This window comes from Podarcis muralis, chromosome 9 (assembly GCF_964188315.1).
Source record: "Podarcis muralis chromosome 9, rPodMur119.hap1.1, whole genome shotgun sequence".
Taxonomy (NCBI): Eukaryota; Metazoa; Chordata; class Lepidosauria; order Squamata; family Lacertidae; genus Podarcis; species Podarcis muralis.
The window spans coordinates 81,552,157-81,570,250 of NC_135663.1; the positions used below are offsets into that span (position 1 = coordinate 81,552,157).

The 18,094-nt window shown below is 48.5% G+C and overlaps 1 pseudogene; it reads left to right on the forward strand.

Annotated features, from left to right (window-relative positions):
• Positions 1-770: 770 nt before the first annotated feature.
• LOC144328822 (uncharacterized) lies at positions 771-6,434 on the forward strand (annotated as a pseudogene).
• The last annotated feature ends 11,660 nt before the right edge of the window (positions 6,435-18,094 follow it).

The window sequence follows — 18,094 nt, forward strand, 5'->3', positions numbered from 1 at the left end:
TACTGATTTAACTACAGTCATACCTTGGAAATGTTCCAAAACCTTCGAAAATCAAATTGTGGCTTCTTATTGGCTGCAGGAGCTTCCTGCAGCCAATCAGAAGCCGTGGAAGCCCCATTGGACGTTTGGGTTCCAAAAGAACATTTGCAAACCGGAACAATCAGTTCCGGGTTTACGGTGTTTGGGAGCCAAAACGTCTGAGTTCCAGGGCGTTTGGGATCCAAGGTACAGGCGTTGCATAAATCATCTTATCCATCCTCAATATTAAGAAACAGATATGGAGCAATGGACCACAATGAAATCAGGTCAGTCATCAATGATGGCATCAGGTATCAGGTGGGCCTCCGTAGGGAGAATATTCTGAAGAGGACCTCTTCCGTCTCGCTTCTTCTCCCTAGTCACAGAAAGATATAACCAAGTGGAAGTAATTTGGATACTTCTTTCCTTTTCTTTGATGGCGTTTTTGAGTCATACCAATCTTAACAAATGGGACATTATGCTATGCCCTGCTGCTCTTGTATTTCCCTCTCTGCACTCTTGGGCTCTCCTGGGGCTGGGAGGCATGTCTCTTGGGGCTGCCATGATGAGCTCCTGCCCCTTCAAGGTTTACCACGACACCACTGTGCAGAAGAGGCGAACTCCCTCTCTCCTCCCCCAGGTTAATAGCCCACCTTCGCTCCAAGGAGCTCAAAGTGGCATACACTTCCCATCTCTTATCCATTAATGCTGCACAACGCCCCTGTGAGGTAGGCTGGCTGAGAGATAGCGACATGCCCAGGGCCACGCAGCGGGCAGGGCAAGGGGTTGGACTAGATGACCCCTTCCGACTTTACCATTCTATGATTACATTAAAGATTGTGCTTCGTCCATCACAGTCCATCTTCTTCCCTTGCCAGTCCTTCCTCTCCATGGGCTTTTGGTGAGCTACTTACTGACATTGGCTTTTATACTCTAGGTGGGGGATTTTCCATCAGCAAGGTTAATGTTGGAGGTAATAGGAAAGATGTTCCTTTCAGACATGTCTCCTGGTAGTGTTGTGTGTGTGTGTTTGTGCAGATGGGCTGGATGAACACTAAGTGCAGGTGAAATGGCTTTGGGCGATGATCTCAGCACAAAAGGCAACATTCTTGGGAAGCTGCATTAAAGATGCTTAATTGTGTTGCACAAACGCCGAACCTATTAGAGATTAAAAAGAGAAACCTGCTCTGTGCACCGGCTGCCTTTTGCTCCTTGCTGCCACCTGGAAACTAAGGTGCTTTCTGAGCTGTGATTATGAGGTGGTCCGATTAATTTGCAAAGTGTTTTACAGGCTGCATCTGTTCAGCGCAACTGTCCCTGAGTCTCAGTCGAGGCCAGTTTCACCCCCAAACCATGAGCTTTGATTGTGACATACAGAACAGCGGCAGGATAAAAGTCATTCTAAATATGGTGCACGAAGAGGCTGTAGAAATCTAGACTGGCCCATTCTTTATGTTCCATCCTGCCTTGTTTCCCTGAAAAGCCAAGGGTAGCAAACAACACATGCTGTGAGCACACAGTACATTTAAGGTGCATTTCCACCCCCTGCAAAGAAACATGGGAACCGTACTTTGCTAAGGGTGATGGGAATAGGAGCTCTGTGAGGCATAAGCTCCTCTGCTGAGAGCCTGAGGGCCCTGTGCCTCCCTCTCCCCCCCCCCCCCGGCCCACCTGACAGGCCTCATAAGGACTGCTGCTCAGCAGAGAGGGTCTGTTTTTTTAAAAAAACAACAACTGTTTTAAAACTGTTTTTCTTTTTTCTTTTAGTGTTTTTATTGTTTTTTAATTGAGTTGTAAGGATATTGGTGGGATGTGCCTGGGAGGAGAGGAGGGGGGAGAGCTGGGGGAGCCCCCATTGCAGCGGTTCTGGGTAGGGGGAGGCATGGCGTGGGGGGAGGGGCAGGCACATGGCCCAGGCAGTTCGTGACTGTGCTGTGTGCCAGCCCCTCCTCCAACCTGGGGAATTGTGGTTGTCCTATCAGCCAGCCCTCAGGTCTGCGACTGCTGCTGTTGAGTGCCAGGTCAGCCCAGAATGAAATCTCCCTCATCCATGGTCTGATTATGGATGAGGAGGCTAATCTGGCATGTCTCACTGAAACCAGGGTGGGTGAACAGGGTGGAGTTGGTCTCACCCAGCTGTGCCCACCTGGGTACTCAGTGCAGCACCAGGCCAGACCCAAGGGTTGGGGGGGGTTGCTGTGATCTATGGAGATTCTCTGTCTCCAGGCTCTCCGTCCAGTGGGGTGGGGGGAATCTAGAGTGTGTGTTCCTGGCATTGGGCAATCTGGACAGATTAGAGATTCTGCTGGTTTACTGTTTGCCTGGCTGCCCAGCAGTCTCCCTTCCTGAGCTGGTCTCGGAGGCAGCGTTGAGGACTCACAGACTGCTGGTTCTGGGAGACTTCAGCATCCATGCCGAGGCAGCTGGCTTTGGGGTGGGTCAGGACTTCATGGCACCATGACAACCATGGGTCTGTCCCAACATGTCACCAGCCCAACACACAAGGCAGGCCACACTCTGGACCTTGTCTTCTCAACTGGGCAAGAAGAGAGTGATTTGAAGGTGAGGGACATTGACATCAGTCCCTTGTCATGGTCAGATCCCTTCCTGTTGAGATCTAGGATGTCAGCACCTTTTCCCCTGTGCCAAGGTGGGGACCTATTAGGAAGGTCTGCCCTTGGAGGCTGACGGATGCAGTGGGATTCCAAACGGCTCTGGGGTTTCTTCCGGCTGATATGATTGGTGCTCGTCTTGAAGCCCTGACCGATCTCTGGAACACCCAAATGGCTCAGGCTATTGACACGATCACCCCTGAGCGTTCTCTCCCACCTTGTGGAGCCTGATTGGCCCCCTGGTATACTCCAGAGCTTAGGGTGAAGAAACAAGCTGGGAGACAGCTTGAACGCAAGGGGAGGAAAGATCATAGAATCATAGAATAGAATCATAGAATCATAGAATCATAGAGTTGGAAGAGACCACAAGGGCCATCGAGTCCAACCCCCTGCCAAGCAGGAAACACCATCAGAGCACTCCTGACATATGGTTGTCAAGCCTCTGCTTAAAGACCTCCAAAGAAGGAGACTCCACCACACTCCTTGGCAGCAAATTCCACTGTCGAACAGCTCTTACTGTCAGGAAGTTCTTCCTAATGTTTAGGTGGAATCTTCTTTCTTGTAGTTTGGATCCATTGCTCCGTGTCCGCTTCTCTGGAGCAGCAGAAAACAGCCTTTCTCCCTCCTCTATGTGACATCCTTTTATATATTTGTACATGGCTATCATATCACCCCGTAACCTCCTCTTCTCCAGGCTAAACATGCCCAGCTCCCTTAGCCGTTCCTCATAAGGCATCGTTTCCAGGCCTTTGACCATTTTGGTTGCCCTCCTCTGGACACGTTCGAGTTTGTCAGTGTCCTTCTTGAACTGTGGTGCCCAGAACTGGACACAGTACTCCAGGTGAGGTCTGACCAGAGCAGAATACAGTGGCACTATTACTTCCCTTGATCTAGATGCTATACTCCTATTGATGAGGCCCAGAATTGCATTGGCTTTTTTAGCTGCCGCGTCACATTGTTGGCTCATGTCAAGTTTGTGGTCAACCAAGACTCCTAGATCCTTTTCACATGTACTGCTCTCAAGCCAGGTGTCCCCCATCTTGTATTTGTGCCTCTCATTTTTTTTGCCCAAGTGCAATACTTTACATTTCTCCCTGTTAAAATTCATCTTGTTTGTTTTGGCCCAGTTCTCTAATCTGTCAAGGTCGTTTTGAAGTGTGATCCTGTCCTCTGGGGTGTTAGTCACCCCTCCCAGTTTGGTGTCATCTGCAAATTTGATCAGGATGCCCTTGAGTCCATCATCCAAGTCGTTGATAAAGATGTTGAATAAGACCGGGCCCAAGACAGAACCCTGTGGCACCCCACTAGTCACTCTTCTCCAGGATGAAGAGGAACCATTGATGAGCACCCTTTGGGTTCGGTCAGTCAGCCAGTTACAAATCCACTGAGTGGTAGCATAGTCAAGACGGCATTTTACCAGCTTCTTTACAAGAATATCATGGGGCACCTTGTCAAATGCCTTGCTGAAATCAAGGTAGACTACATCCACTGCGTTCCCTTCATCTACGAGGCTTGTAATTCTGTCAAAAAACGAGATCAGGTTAGTCTGACATGACTTATTTTTCAGAAATCCATGCTGACTATTGGTGATCACAGCATTCCTTTCTAGGTGCTCACAGACTGTTTGCTTAATGATCTGCTCCAGAATCTTCCCTGGTATTGATGTCAGACTGACTGGGCGGTAATTATTTGGGTCCTCTCTTTTCCCCTTTTTGAAAATAGGGACAACATTTGCCCTCCTCCAGTCTGCGGGGACTTCGCCTGTTCTCCAGGAATTCTCAAAGATGACTGCCAGTGGTTCTGAAATCACATCTGCCAGTTCTTTTAATACTCTTGGATGCAGTTCATCTGGCCCTGGAGACTTGAATACATCTAGACTAGCCAAGTATTCTTGTACTATCTCCTTAGTTATTCTGGGTTGTGTTTCCTCTGCTGAATCATTTGCTCCAAATTCTTCAGGTCGGGCATTGTTTTCTTTATCGGAGAAGACTGAGGCAAAGAAAGCATTGAGGAGTTCAGCCCTTTCTGTGTCCCCTGTTTGCATTTCACCATCTTCTCCTCTGAGTGACCCCACGGTTTCTTTGTTCTTCCTTTTGCTACGAACATACCCATAAAAGCCTTTTTTGTTGCTTTTAACCTCTCTAGCAAGACTGAGTTCATTTTGTGCTTTAGCTTTTCTGACTTTGTGTCTACACATGCTGGCTATTTGTTTGAATTCCTCTTTGGTGGTTTCCCCCCTTTTCCATTTTTTGTACACATCCTTTTTAAATCTTAACTCAGTTAAAAGTTCTTTAGATAGCCACCCTGGCTTCTTTAGGCACCTTCCATGTTTCCGTCTCATTGGTATTGCCTGAAGTTGTGCTTTTACTATCTCCCTCTTAACAAACTCCCAGCCATCTTGAACTCCCTTTCCTTTTAGTATTACTGTCCATGGGATCTCACCCAGCACTTCCCTAAGCTTTATGAAGTCGGCTTTCTTAAAGTCGAGAAATTGAGTCCTAGTATGCTTGGCTGCTCCTTTCCGCTGTATAGTAAACTTCAGAAGAGCATGATCACTCGCGCCTAATGATCCTTCCACTTCTACCCCACTAACCAGGTCATCAACATTGGTTAGGACCAGATCTAAAATGGCTGTTCCTCTTGTTGCTTCTCCCACTTTCTGGACAATGAAGTTGTCTGCAAGGGCAGTGAGGAATCTGTTTGACCTTATGCTCTTGGCTGAGTTTGACATCCAACAAATATCCGGGTAATTGAAGTCCCCCATTACTACTATCTCCCTTCCTTTTGCATGCTTGGCCATCTGTTCCAGGAAGGCATCATCTATGTCCTCCGTTTGGCTTGGGGATCTATAGTAAACTCCCACAATGAGGTCTCTGTTATTCTTCTCTCCCTTAATTTTCACCCAAATGCTCTCACTTTGGCTTTGAGGTTCTAAATCTTGGATCTCTTCACAGGTATACACATCCCATGAGTTTCATCTGCTATAACAGCAGAATCAAGGTCTTGGTGCATGCAAGCAATTTTATCCTCAAAATGCTTTACAAACAAGTCACAACGAGCCTAGATCCAAATGAATGCAACTGAACACTGCTCATTATTGAGCGTACCTAGTGGCAATGAAGGCAGCAAAGAAGGCATACTTTGCTGCCTCCATTGTATCCTAATTATGTTGCCTGGCAGAGCTTTTCCAGTTTGTACAGGGCTTTTACAGGCTGGCCCAAAGGAGGTGACAGAACCAATGGAGGCTCGTTGTGACTTGTTTGTAAAGCATTTTGAGGATAAAATTGCTTGCATGCACCAAGACCTTGATTCTGCTGTTATAGCAGATGAAACTCATGGGGTGTCCAGAGCACAGTCTAGTCCTGTTGTGTTGGCTGAGTTTCAGTTGGTAAGGCTTGAGGGTGTGGACAAGGTGCTCGGATCAGTTAGAGCAACCAGTTGCGCTCTAGAGTCCAGACCCTTTCCCCTCTTGACTGATAAAAACCATCAGGGAGGGAAGAGCTGGCTGGGCCAGGGAGGTGATCAATGCCTCTTTACAAGAGGGGTGCTCCCTGCCTGTTTGAAGAAGGCAGTGGTAAAACCACTCCTTAAGAGACCTTCCTTGGATTTGGAAAACCTAACTAACTACTAGCCAGTTGCTAATCTCCCTTTTCTGGGTAAAGTTCTGGAGCGAGTGGTTGCGGACCAGATCCAGCCGCTTTTGGAAGAAACTGATTTCCTGGATTCATTTCAATCGGGGTTTGGGCCTGGCTTCAGCACAGAAACTGCTTTGGTCGCCCTGTATGATGACCTCTGTTGAGAGAGAGAGAAGGGAAACATGTACCTGTTAATTTTTCTTGACCTCTCAGTGGCTTTCAATACCATTGACCATGATATCCTTCTGGTGCGACGCTCCAAACTAGGGCTGGGTGGCACCGCTTTGCAGTGGTTCCAGTCCTACTTGGATGGTCGTTCCCCGAGGGTGTTACTTGGGGAATGCTTTTCAGCCCTGTGGAACCTTCAATGTGGGGTTTCGCAGGGCTCAATCCTATCCCCCATGTTGTTTAGCATCTACATGAAACTGCTGGGTGGGGTTACCTGGAGGTTTGGAGTATGTTGTCAGCAGTATGCTGATGACACTCAGCTCTATTTCTCCTTTACATCTGCAGGTGAGGCAGTGGAAGTGCTGGAAGTCTTGCCTCAGTAATGGACTGGATGAGAGCCAACAGACTGAAGCTCAGTCCAGATAAGACTGAGGCACTGTTAGTGGCTGGTTCCTCAGACCAGATGGGTGGGAGGTCATCTGCTCTTGATGGGGTTACGCTTCCTCTGAAGGAGCAGGTTCGTCACCTGGGGGTCCTCCTGGATCCTTTGCTGTCGCTCGAGGCTCAGGTGGCCTCAGTGGCTCGGAGTGCCATCCATCACCTTCAGCTGGTGGCTCAGCTACGCAGGGATAGCCTAACTACTGTTGTCAATGCTCTGATATAATCTAACCTCAAGTTTAGATTACTGCAATGCGTTATATGTAGGGCTGTCTCTGAAGATGGTTCAGAAACTACAGCTAGTGCAGAACTCAGCAGCCATGTTGCTCACCGGAGCACTACTGTTAGAACATATTATACTGATCCATGTCCAACTGCACTGGCTACCAATTAGTTTCTGGGCCCAATTCAAAGTGCTGGCTTTGATCAATAAAGCCTTAAATGGCTCAGGACCGCAATACCTCCAGGACTGCCTCTTTCCATATGGACCTACCCAGGCGCTGAGATCATCTTCTGAGGTCCTCCTTCGTGTGCCTCCTCCTCGAGAGGTCCAGAGGTGGCAACACGAGAATGGGCCTTCCCTGCAGTGGCTCCCCATCTATGGAATGCTCTCCCCAGGGAAGTTCGCCTGGTGCCTTCATTATACACATTTGGGTGCCAGGCAAAAACGTTGATCTTTTTAACCAGGCCTTTGGTTGATCTTACTGACATCCAACACCCTTTTAGAATGTGGTTCTTTTTGGGGGGGTTTATTGCTTTTGGTTTGATTTTATATGTTGTGGTCTTGTTGTGAACTGCCCTGAAACCTCTGGGTATAGGTCGGTGTATAAGTTGAATTAATAATAATAATAATAATAATAATAATAATAATAATAATAATAATAAAAGTTCCCAGGAATCTTTCCCAAAGGCATGTGGTTGGGCAGGAGGCTGGAATAGAAGGGCTATTGGCCTAATCCTGTAGGTTCTTCTTGTAGAATCATAGACACATAGAATTGCAGAGTTGGAAGGAACCCAAAGGTCATCTATCCCAACCCCTTGCAATGCAGGAATCTCAACTAAAGCATCCAGGACAGATGGCCATCCAACCGCTGCTTAAAAACCTCCAAGAAGGAGAGTCCACGACTCCAAGGAAGACTGGTCCACTGTCAAACAGCTCTTACTGTCAGAAAGGTCTTCCTGATGGTTAAATGGAATCTCCTTTCTTGCAGCGTGAGCCCATTGGTTTGGGTCCTAACTTCTGGAGCAGGAGAAAAGAAGCTTGCTCCATCCTCCATGGGACAGCCCTTGAGATATCCTCCCAGTCTTCTCTTTTCCAGACTAAACATACCCAGCTCCTTCAACCGTTCCTCATAAGGCTTCCAGACACTTAAACAGTGAGGAAACTTTGGCCATGTGGCCTCCTTTATAGAGGGCAGCTCTCTGTTTCAAGCACTCCCAGAGGACACTCATCTCTCTGAAGCAGTCCTCTGTCTGAAAGGCTGTCCAGCTGAAGAGCCCAAGAAGAAGGGGGAACAGGAGGGCTCTTGAAGTCGCCCGTCCACAAGGAGCCCTTGAACAGGCAGGGAGGCAGGCAGCTTGCCTGGTCACAGTCCTCCCCACTTTGGCAAGATGGATTTGCATCTCAATTTAAATTGCAATCATCATTTTTAAAGGTGTGCCCACACATATAAAGTAGCAACTCTTCTGCCCATCTGCAGCCTCTTTTGCCTCTCATGATGCAGAAGTGAGAGCGCCAAGAGTAGCCCTGGGATGGCTGTAAGGGGCTGTCCCAGGCGAGGCTGCTCTGCGGCGAAAGGTTTCTGCAGAGAAAACAGGAGTCTGCTGTTTTGCAAGTGCTCAGGAAAACAAAAAGGGCTGGCATAAGATTTGGATTGCTCCTTTTCCAAAGTGGACTTCTGCTTTTCCAAATCCGATTGATGGGAGACCCAGATTGGTGCTTAGTTATTAAACTGGGAATGTTTTCATGATTGTTTTGCAAAATGATTGTTTTTCTAATGATGTTTCATTGTGTACATATTGTTACACACCACCCCAATCTCCAAGTGGTGAGAGACTGCAGTGGTTCCAAGCACTTACCCACAGTTCAGTTTCCCTGCAATAAAGGCCTGCGGAGATTGTGGTGCCTTTAGGATAGACCTGTCATCTTATTCACAAATATATACAACCTGAGCATAAGATGGAAGAGCTCATAGCATGTGAGATCCATGCCCTGGAGCATGGAAGGCAGTTTGAGAGCAAAAATTCTGGGACCTAATGTTTTATGAGATGGTGTTCACACACACAATAATAAATCATAGAATTATAGAATTGGGAGGGACCCTGAGGGTCATCTAGTCCAACCCCTGCAATGCTGGAATCTCAACTAAAGCATCCATGGCGGATGGCCACCCAACCTTTGCTTAAAAACCTCTACGGAAGGAGAACCCACTACCTTTTGAGGGAGTCCATTCCACTTAAAATCTCTTCCAAATAAAATACAGATAGAGGGGAATGAACGTTGAATGTCCCAGCTACTTTCCCTGGGTCCCCAGTGTGGGATTGGCAGAGGCGGATATATTAATAAATGGACCTCATTGTCTTTAAATCTGTATTCCTTCCTGCGACTTGAGGTGAACCAAAAGGGCAAGAGAAATAATAAGTAGAGGCCTAATTCATTATTTATCCGCAGCCCTGCCTAGGGAAGTGTCTCAGGGAGATTACCTGAATAATCCAGCATTAGCATCTTGTTTCGGAGATCTTTATTAGGACTTGGGAAAGGCTCCCAGGGGTGGTGGGAGGGGACTGGGGAAGGAAACCCTTTGGCTGCATGCAGAGATGGAGGAGCTTGTTGGGAGGAAGGAGGGAGAGGCGGCTGTGCTGCGAAAACGCTGATGCTGCAGCGGAGATGGATGAAAGCCAGGGAGAAAAAGGGAGCCAAAGACTCCTGCGCACTCACTCACTGTGCAGGCAGAATGCATCTCTCTGGGTCAGCATTTGATGCCGCCCCATTTATGCTTTATCAGAGGCAGTTTTTTTTTAAAAAAAGAAAAATTCTATTCTCTATAAGAACATGAGAAGAGCCTTCTGGATCAGGTCCAGAAGGAGGCCCATCTAGTCCAGCATCCTCCTCTCACTGTGGTCAACCAGATGCCAGGAGTGGTGGAAGCCACCTGACCAGGGGTAGGCAAACTAAGGCCCGGGGGCCAGATCCGGCCCAATTGCCTTCTAAATCTGGCCTGTGGACGGTCCAGGAATCAGCGTGTTTTCACATGAGTAGAATGTGCCCTTTTATTTAAAATGCATCTCTGGGTTGTTTGTGGGTCATAGGAATTCATTCACCCCCCCCCCCCAATATAGTCCGGCCCCCCACAAGGTCTGAGGGACGGTGGACCGTCCCACAGCTGAAAAAGGTTGCTGACCCCTGCACCTGAGCAAGATCCCTCCAGGGAAAGCGCAGAAGAAGAGGCTTTAGATCTGGGATCCTGGTGGTGCACGGCTAGACACACCCCAGGGGAGGGGAAGAGCTGGGAGCTTGGAGGTTGAGGAAAAGGTGGGAACAGACAGGAGTCAGACTTAGCAGCTTCACCCCAAGCCCCCTGGACAGCCTGCCATCTCCTCCTCCCACCGCCAGAACATGGCATTTACTTTACCTAACAGAGCAGAGAGCGAAGCAGAGAAGGAGAGGATCCTTTGGGAGTCGCCGTAGAGAGAGGGAGGGGTCTGACTCAGAGGGAAGGGGGTGAGGTGGGAGGTGCAAGACAGTCTGAGCAACGGCTTGCTATAAGGGAGCATATCTCATGTGTCTCCATATGTTTCCTGTTGTAGGAACCCCCCCACCCCAATCATTCTGCTTGTACAAACTTCACACACACACTCACACACTACATACGCCACATTTCTGTTATAAATTCATAGAAAATCAACCATACATTGGATTTGCATTGTTCCATTTTTATTTTACTCCATATGACAAGAACTAACAAAAGGGGAGGGGGGTTTGACCCTGGTCAGCCAAAATCCCTTCACTGTCTCAGCACATCTGCAGGAGCCCTGCCCAGATGATCCCAGACAGAAGACAATCAAGACCACAAAGAACTTGCATATGGGAGTGGATTAAACAAAGGACAATGATCAGATCTTCCCTCAGGGGGCAGGAAACTGCAAACTCCCCTTTGTCTCCTGGAAGTGACTCATGGGGAGGGGGGAGAGGAGGAACCAGCCAGGTGACAAGATACTCAGGTTACCACCAACTCCTCCCTCAACCCCTCCTTTCTGTAATATATGCATGATGTTTCTGGGGGGTGGGCTTGACCTAGAGGAGGGGAATTTCAAAAGTTTTTTTAAGACCTTGCACACTATTTTTCTGGGTCTTTCCTCTCTCCTGCAAGTGAGGGGAACACCCTGATGCATCAGTTCAATAAAGGCCAAACCTACAGGCTGCTGTTTTGCTCCAAGTTATCCTGGTTGGTGTCTTTGTTTTGTCCAAGGGAGCCCTCGGATTTTTCCTATAACACTGTTCTGTTTCCTTTTTAAAACTACTAACTGCAAGATCGCTGGTGTGACCTTGTCTCTCTCTGATCTGCACCAAACTGTGCTATGTGTCAGTACTCCTGTGACATAACCCCTTCCCCCAAAATATTTAAAGGCCATAGAATGCTAATCAGTCCAACACCTGGTTGAAGAGGAATGTTTTTGCCTGGTGCCTAAAGGTGTATAATGAAGGCACCAGGCAACCCCCCCCCCCCCGGAGAGAGCATTACACAATTACACTGCAGAAAAGGCCCCGTTCTCATGTTGCCACCCTCCGGACCTCTCATGGAGGAAGCACACAAAGAAGGGCCTTAGAAGATGAACGCAGAGTCTGGGCAGGTTCATATGGGGAGAGGCGGTCCTTGAGGTATTGTGGTCCTGAGTCATTTAAGGCTTTATACTGGTCAAAACCAGCATTTTGAATCGGGTCCAGAAACAAGTTGGCAGCCTGTGCACTTGGACCAGGATCGGTGTAAGATGCTCAAACCGTCTTGGCCCAGTGAGTAAGCTGGCCGCTGAATTCGGCCCCAGCTGAAGTTTCTGAAGCATCTTGAGAGGCAGCCCCACATATAGCGTGTTGCCTCTTGCCTTGCCCACCACAAGTGTTCCCACCCTGGCAGAAATACCAATAGCAAGCTTGGTTTCCCCTGAAGCCAAAAAGGGCACCATCCGTGCCTTAGAGGGAGGTCTCAGCAGGGTCTGGGAATGCCTGCATTTGCGCAATGGAAGGAAAATATATCAAGGAGGACAGTGTCAGCTTGGTGGCTGTTGGAGGCAGGAGCAGCCCAAGACATTTTGCCCTCCTTTACCCCTGCCCCCCTGCTGCCCCCACACTACCACCAGCCCTGTCATTCAACGGCACCCTCTGCTGGGCTGCTCCTGCACTGCCTTCGCAGCCCCATTGGCCGGGTCCACCGGGGCTCTTCTGACATGATTGTGGCCTTGGGTCCTGCTTGTCTGCTTCAAGAGGGTGCTGAACTAGATGTGGCCATTGTCTGATCCAGAAGCAGTGGCGCCACAATGGGGGGGGCAGGGGAGCGGTGCGCCCCGGGTTCCACATCTGGGAGGGTGACAAGGCGGCACCCCATGGGGTGCTTGCCCTGCTGCCCCACCCTGGGTGCGGTGGTGCAAGCAGCCATCGCGCTGCCACAGCCACATGTGGAGGACCCTCCGTTCGTGGCTGCAGCTGCGAGCAGAGGATCCCAGCCCCGGCGGCAAACCGCTATGTACAGTGCATGTGCGGCGTCGCATGCATGCGCTGTACGTAATGACGCCACACATATGCTGTACCTTAGCAGTTTGCTGCCGGTGCCGCTCGAGCACCGTACGGATGGCGGTGGGATCCCTCCATCGCCACTACAGCCGTGAATGGAGGATCCTTTATTTGCGGCTGCAGCAGCGAGCAGAGGATCCCGGCACCGTCCGTATGGCGCTGGAGCGCCGCCGCTGGCAAACCGTAGCGACACCCCTCCCCAGGTGTCACGATGCCTTCGTTTGCCCCTGTCCAGAAGATGCTCTTCTTATCTTCTTAAAGGAAGGAGACTCACAAACACCCCTCAGCTACCTCAAACGTGGGGCGGAATCAGCACAAGCCCTTCCTCGTGAGAATTTCATGGCAACTTTATCTCCCTTTTGACAATTTCCAGCACAGATTCATTTCTTGTTAATTGTTGGAACACGATGGGAGAAATTACCAGCCCCCAGCCCCACACGTATTTTACTTCCGGTCATGTCTTTAATGCCACACGTTCACCTGCAGAATACAGACTGATTCTGTCACCACTTGTCTCTAGATGGGTTGGGGTTTTTTGTTAGACACTGGCTGTCAGCAGCTCTTTTGTGAAATTAGCCACAGAGGGAAGAGAGAATATGGCAGCCTGGGATATCATATTGGTGCTTCTGGAGATTGTTTGCTACAGGATGTTTCCAATTATAAACAGCCAAGATGCTTTTGCCATAACAAAGGCAGATGGAAACCTTATCAACAGCAGCAAACAGTTATGGGGGGGAAGTTGAGTTAGCAGGACTATTAACCCTCTGAAATAGAGTCTGCTTCCCGGAATGGGAAAATAATAATGTCCATAGCTGAAATAATTAACAGAAAAACAATTTGCAACACTTACTTAATTAAATGGAAGAAGAATATGCTAATGCAACGGTAAGTCTTCACAAAGACAGCTAACGCCTCTGCATGCCAAGCAAGCAGTTTTCATATGCTCATAACTTTTGTTAAATCAAAACCAATTTTCTTCCAATTTACTAAAGTGCGTATGCTTCGACAGGGAGTTCATCTGTGGCAAGCTGCAGACCTGAGCTGTGATGTCTGGGTATAGCTTATATAATATAGATATATTCTAAAGAGCCTTGCTTTTTCAGCATTCAAAAACTTAAAAACTCACCCAGAACTGTCATCAGGAGATTTGGAGTGAGGTGCTGTCATTATGCAGATGACACCAGCTCTGGACCTCCATTCCATCTGAAGATGGAGAGGTGCTTTGGGAATGGGACTGGTGCTCAGAAGCAGAGATGGGCTGCCCGTGGACCAATAAACTGAAGGTGAATCCTGGTAAGACAGGACTCCGTTCTTGTGTCTGACAGGTGGGAAGATGGCCTGTTCTGGATGCAGCTGCTCTCCCCTGGAGAAGCAGATATCCATGGGGGTTTTCTTAGGTTTCCAAACATGCCCCTGGACCCACAAAGTTTCCTCCTCAATCTCAGTGTTGCCCTTCTAAGCACAAAACTAGAATGAGTGGCCTCTGCCTATCATGAAAAAGGTTGCACAGATTCTGAGAAGGAAGCAAGGAGATAGAATGTCCCTCACAGCAGAAAACGTTTATGTGTCTTGTGCAAAATCAGAGAGAGAGGGGGAGAGAGAAAGGGTCTGCTAATTGTTTGAAGACAACGATGGGCATTTTGTATCGGGTTATTTATTCCCTTTATTCCCTGACCTTCAGTGGGCCACTGAGATAAAGATATCAAGTTAGAAAACTAAAATCACAATAAATATCAAAGTAAAGGCAGCATGATATGAATGCAGTAGACCAAGACAGTAGAATGGGTGGCATCAGGTAACACATCACCCCACATCACTCCGCCCTTCCAAAAATCTTGTCAAAAAGCTGTGCCTTGACCTGCTGATGGAAGTTGTACAATGTTGGTGCCAAACATAATTTTCAAGGAATCTTTGGTAAATGTCAGGAATAAAGGTAAAGGTACCCCTGCCCGTACGGGCCAGTCTTGCCAGACTCTAGGGTTGTGCGCTCATCTCACTCTAGAGGCCGGGAGCCAGCGCTGTCCGCAGACACTTCCGGGTCACGTGGCCAGCGTGACAAGCTGCATCTGGCGAGCCAGCGCAGCACACGGAACGCCGTTTACCTTCCCGCTGGTATGCGGTCCCTATTTATCTACTTGCACCCGGGGGTGCTTTCGAACTGCTAGGTTGGCAGGCGCTGGGACCGAACGACGGGAGCGCACCCCGCCGCGGGGATTCGAACCGCCGACCATGCGATCGGCAAGTCCTAGGCGCTGAGGTTTTACCCACAGCGCCACCCGCGTCAGGAATAAGCAGCAATAAATTACACTGTGAATGTTGAAGTTAACTCTTTATTAGCAAGAACACAATCTGCACAGACTTGGCGGAGTGTCAGGCCTAACGGGCCCAGCAGCTCAATCCCCGGTAGGTCCTGCCCTATTGATTAGTTGCCAAGACTAAAAGTCCCCACCTCCCACAGCTGTCTAAGTCCCCTTCTCTCCAGGGGTTTCTCCAAGCAATCAGAGACTATTCCTGCATGAAGCCTACCTCTCCTTCACCCTTTTCATGCCTCTTCTGGTTCTTTGAGACAAGGGGGGAGGGGAACTTGTTGCAGCAGGAGGGGGAGACACTCGTGACTCTGCACCAGCCTGACTCATCTCTGCCTCTTGGCCTCCCTCAGATTTAGCTCTCCTGCTTTAGCTTCTCCCTCTGATTCTGGACTGCTCTCTGCCACCGCCTCTCCCAGTTCACTAGTAGCTCTTCAGCTTCTGACACTTTCTCCTCCCAGTCTCCTTCCTCTGACCACTTATTGTCGTCCCACCACTCCTCCCCGGGCTCTGAGCCTTCTTCTCTTGGGGGATCCTCAGCTGGTTTCTCTCACCATTCCTCTGCATCCAACCAGTCAGTGACAGTAAATCACAGAGTGATAGAACCGTCATATAGTCCACCATTTGCAATGCACAATTCACTACTAAAGAATCCCTAACAGATGGCCATCTTATCTCTGAAAACCTCCAAACCTCCAAGGAAGGAGAGTCTGCTGCTTTCCAAAGAAGTTCATTCCACTGTTGAACAGCTCTTACCATGAGAAAGTTCTTCCTAATGTTTAGCTGGAATTTCCTTTCTTGTCATTTGAATCCCTTAGTTCAGGTCCTGCCCTCTGGAGCAGCAACAGACAAACTTGCTCCATCTTCCATGTGACAGCCCTTCAGATATTTGAAGATGGCTATGATATCTCCTCTCAGTTTTCTCTTTTCCAGGCTAAACATACCCAACTCTTCATAAGTCTTATTTTCAAGACCCTTGATCATCTTGGTTGTCCACCTCTGCCCCCTTCCAGCTTCTCAACATCCTTTTTAAACTGCTCCCCAGAACTGGACACAGGGCTCCAGGCGTGGTCTGACCAAGGCAGAATAGAGTGGGCCTATTACGTCCCTTGATTTGGACACTAGACTTCGGTTGATGCAGCCTAGCAGTATATATATGTGAAGCAGAAGAAATATGTCAACACTAATAGATAATCTCCCAGTTCAAGTAGGTTTTATGATACCTTCTTTGAATTATTGTCAGAATTGGTGAAGGGAAGCTGGTAATTTGAAGTGATTAAAATTGAGTCTGTGATGGATAGGAAAAATAAACAGGGAATAATAATACAATCTTTGATTAAAAAGAGAGTTCTGGTGGGGTTGCCATGTGTCCCCTTTTTCTGGGTGGATTTTTAAAATTAGCCAAAATGTCTCTGGCTCTACTTTCTGGATGAGACATAGACATAACTGGCGGCTGAAGACTTGCTTTCCTCTTCTCATCTCCTGCTGCCCCCCCCCCCCAGCAATATAGCACAGCTTCTATAGCCTACATAGAGTAGGAGTATTTAAAACGAGAGTCGTCATAGTGTCCTCTTTTTTGCTCTTCAAAATATGGCAACCCCAAGTTCTGGGCTTACTTCCCTTAGCTCCCTGAGTACTTGGGAGGATGGATGACCTTCATTCTAGATAAACAAAACTCTGAATGAGTTAAGTTCCAGCCAGGGGTGGCTATTTGCAGTCTTTTACTCTCCTCCTTTTGTTTTTCCATGTGAAATTGCTCTGCAGCTATTGTACCACCTGCTGGCTTGCACTGCCTTTAAGGCTCATGGTAACCATTTTGTCTCTCCTTTGAAGGGGATCAACACCCCAGGTCCTTATACTGTAAATGCTCACACTATTCTGATGGTACAAGAGGGGGCTGTTTGCTACTTTATTGAAAAATTTCAAGTATCAATTTTCCCCAATTGCTCCAGCATTTACAGTATTGGTTAAATGGCTGGAAATTGTAAGCAGCTGAATAAATGAGGCTGGTGTTTTCCCCCCCTTCTGCAGATTTGGATTTCTTCGGGTGAGGGGCTGATTGAGGATGTCAGGACTCGGAACTTCATTTAAAAATGCAGCATGCAGGTAAACTATGGAACTCCCTCCCACAGGAGGCAGCGATGGTCATAAACCTGGATGGCAACTTCATGGAGAAGAAAGGGCTGTCCCTGGCTCCGAGCCAGGAGGGCTCTGCTCTGCTTCCACAACTGGAGGAAGCAAGGCTTCGGAATGGCAATGGCTGAAAAGGGCAGGAGGGAGACGGGGCTCCTGTGCTCAGGTGCTGCTTGCAGGCTGCTTCTTCCCCCAAGAGGCATCTGGGTGGCCACAGTGGGAACAGGAGGCTGGACTAGGTGGCCCTGATCCTGCAGGCTCTTCTAATGTTCCTATGTATCGAACAGACGGGGCGGGGGGGGGGCTTTTTGGTTCCACAGGCCAGGTACTTATTAGTACAGGCCTTGTGGACTAAATTTATCAGGTGGGCAGGGCTGCCAACCTGTCAATCACCAGATGTCACAATGGTGCCAAGTGATTTGATGCTTTGCAGTCCCAAAGCTGGGAATTCAAGGCACCTTGCTAAAAAAATCTGCCAAACTGAATCCTGCCAAACTGAGCAGGATTTAACCACTCGCCTATGAGGGTGGTGCCAAATTCTGCTCAGTTTGAATGTGCACTCCAGCTCCATGCAGGGAAGTAGTTCATGCCGCCAAGCGGAAAAGCTTTTAATTCCCCTGCTCATCACTAAAATGCTGGTGAATTTTCATGAGCTGTTGCAGAAATGTGGAAAACTGAATTTAAGACGTAGAAATGACTGCAGACCCTGACAGATTTGTCCATTCCTATTTGAGACCAGCTGATGCCCCTGAGAGTTCAAGTAGTTATACTAAGATTGGACACCAGGATCATATTAATAAAATCCCTGCCTATAAAAAGCTAGCCTGTAAAGAGAAATGGCAGTTTGGAATTCTCCCTCCCTGCTGATAAGCTAGTTTTCCAGGTGCATGGATGGGGTGGCAGGCAGGTCATGTGTTCCTTAGTCTGCAGGGTGGAGCCAGAGGCAGGCTTGGGTGCTGCAGTGCCCTGTGCGAGGCCAAAATTCCGCACCCCTCCCAG